This window comes from Brassica oleracea, chromosome C1, assembly GCF_000695525.1.
Source record: "Brassica oleracea var. oleracea cultivar TO1000 chromosome C1, BOL, whole genome shotgun sequence".
In the NCBI taxonomy this organism is placed as follows: Eukaryota; Viridiplantae; Streptophyta; class Magnoliopsida; order Brassicales; family Brassicaceae; genus Brassica; species Brassica oleracea.
Genome location: NC_027748.1, coordinates 15,431,210 through 15,434,312, shown reverse-complemented (window position 1 = coordinate 15,434,312; position 3,103 = coordinate 15,431,210).

Here is a 3,103-nt window from a genome sequence, read left to right as displayed (position 1 = left end):
CGCAATAATGTCCTCAGGAAATGGAGCAAGAGGGTTGATAAAGGGACGATCGTTCGGCAACCTCCGAGACAATGGGATACAACTCTCCGCAACGGACGCGGCGTCTACACGAATGAAGAAGAAAAACTTCTTCCACGAGTTGAAGTTAGAAGTAAACCCCTTTACCACTGACATGAAGTTCCGAGGAACCAGCCTGTACGTGTTCGTATCCTTGATGATCTGTAACCGAAGAAGTGCATCGAAGTGATCGACGGTGAGGGAGAGACCATGCTCGTAGCTCAGGATCAGGACTCCAATGAGGTGCGGGATGCCAAGAGGATTCAGTTGGCTTATCGCCACCTCGAAACGATCCAATACACGGACGATAATCTCGGGGATTAGGAACCACAAACGGCAGCGCACTACGAATGCTTCGTAATAAGTAAAGTAACCCGCCGGGGGACTACTAGTGCATTCTCCTTGACGAGGAACCCTGAATTCCACCGCGTCCGAAATATGGTAGAACGACCGCATGACCTCGAGGAATCCACTAGTACTCCTACTTGGTGCACCTACCTCCACCGGGCGATGGTTCATGACCGGGAATGATTTTTCTTTGGGAGGCATGATCGAACCGTAACACGCCACCCACTATGCCTCGTTCTCGGCCGGGTCTACCGAGTGAGGAATGAATTCCATCTTCGGCACTCGAAGCTCTTCATAAACGTTCGCGGGCAAGGACCCTTTCTTCGAACTCCTCTTTTTACACGACATCTCGTGTTTTTCTTTTTTATCAACAAGGAAATGATAGAGAGAAAGAGAAAGAAGAAAGAACTTTTCAAAAAAAACCTCTCTATGAGAATGAGTAAGTGTAAAGATTGTGAAGAAATTACCTCCCTTCTTATAGGCATGAGAAATTGCTATTTACTTGCGGATTTTTGGACACGAACTTTGCCCAAATACACCAATCTCGTCCGAACTCGCCGTACCGCGCATTGGGATCTCACTAGAAATCCACGCTCCCAACGAGATGGGGGGATAACTATTGGGGTCGAAAACGGTTGCGACGAAGTTAGCGTCCAAATCCCCGAAGAAGAAAACGAAAAACCTTCTTCGACAAACACTTTTTCGGGAAACGCGAATCATCGGACAAGAGCTCGAAAAGGGTCGCTACGCAGAGACCGAACGCGTGCTCCGCTACGTAGCGACCGAGCGTTTCCAAAACGTCGACACGACATTAGTCCATGCATTCTAGTCTACCCTTCGATGCTATCTCCTGAAGACCGTAGCGAACCCATTTCACATTCCCCGCCATTCTAAGTTATCGATCAAACTTTACCGTAAAAACCGCGGAAAGTTCGTTCTTTATCGAAAGAAGCCGTAATAAACGCTTCGAGTCAGAAGACGGCCCAAAGGGACCTAAGACATGACTCGAGACCCACCTTACGATTTCTTAACCAACAGCCTGTAAACCGCATGACGTTTTACGCTTGGTTCGCGAGGAAAGATAAAAGTTAAGTTTCCGCAGATAAATACGAAATTTTGAAGATAATTACGAAGATCGGAAAAAATGGAATATCTCCATTTTTATGCTATGGCGGCTTAAGGGCATAAGGGGAAAAGCGTAAACCGACCTTGGAGCCAGTATATAAGGAGTCCTAGGCGAGAGGCATGGAGAGAGACTTTTACACAGCAAACTTAGCACTTAGAGCAATTTTTAGGCAATTTTCCGTTTTTGTTATTCGAGCTGCAACTCAATTAGGTTTTTGCCGTCTTAGGGTTTTAGAACTAGGAATCTTGCCGACAGCTCTCGTAGCTCAGGCACTTACCTTGTTGTAAACGCTCAAACGCAGATTCGGAATAAGAACTATCTTTCTCTCTTTTTCGATTTCTTATTTTACTATTGTTCTCGTTTCGCGTTCTGATTGCTTGGCGTGTGGTATTAGCAGATATCCGGGACCTCTGGGAAATTAGGGTTCCCCTACTTTCCTAATTTAAATGGAAATCGACAGTGCAAATTTCGGTTCCCACAGTACTTATCCTAAATACATATAGAAAAGGATAAACATCAAGTATTGATAAATGTAAACTCTCATTCGCCTAAGTCATTAGCGAATGGTCCGGATGGATAGATGATGGGCCGGATGGTTTGGGCCTGATATGGGTCGATCACCACTTGGTTTATAACACTCCCCCTTGATCGACACATTCGGTTCAGGGCTTGTAACATGCTTAATGTTGCCTCATTAAAACCTTTCCAGGAAAACCTAGTGGGACAAAACGATAGATAAGGAAAAAGAGTACAACACATGAACTCCCCCTGACTTGTACCCCCGTGTATGTTCTTCAAGTTGGCGCATGGACAATTTGATAGTTTAGCTTCATGGGTGCCAAGTCTTGACTGGTCCTTTAATTGGCACGCCCCAAACTGATAGATAAATTTCATGGACGTGTGGTTGTTGTAGACATGGTGAAGAAGTCGGCTGACATATCATATGACTGAACTTGTAGTCCTTTGAGCTTCTTGAACGTTGATGTAGGAATAGCTCTTACTGAATTGTAACTTGAGTTATCTTGTAACTCTCATATCTTCTGGAACTTCATTATGACATGGTCAAGACGTGCATCTTTGCAGCTGACCACTCTATGTCCTGGTAAGACGGATGGCACTCGACCAGTACTCGGATGGACCTCTAATATGCGATCAAACTTTACTCGCAAGTCCTCTCATGTCCCACGGATCCTCTAGTCACATGGCTTTGCCATACCGTGGACACTTTAATATATATTGAGTTATCGACCCAAACACATACGAATCACTTGGCTTCTCACGGACATGCCTTCGTCCATTCGGACATACATCACCCGTATGTGCTAATGGCTTATCCATTATAGCCGATCTTTCTTCATTGGTCGATCCATGTTGAGTTATAGACCTTGTCTATACTCGTCCATACCCCATGAGTGTCTAAGGTCATATCATTAATAATCATTGCTTCAATGAATTTTATAATCTCATCAAACTATGGATCTACAGTCAAATACACTCAAGGACTTTTATACATGGTTATCGATCTTTCTTGTATTCAGCAATGCCATATCCATTTGACCTCGACCAGACATA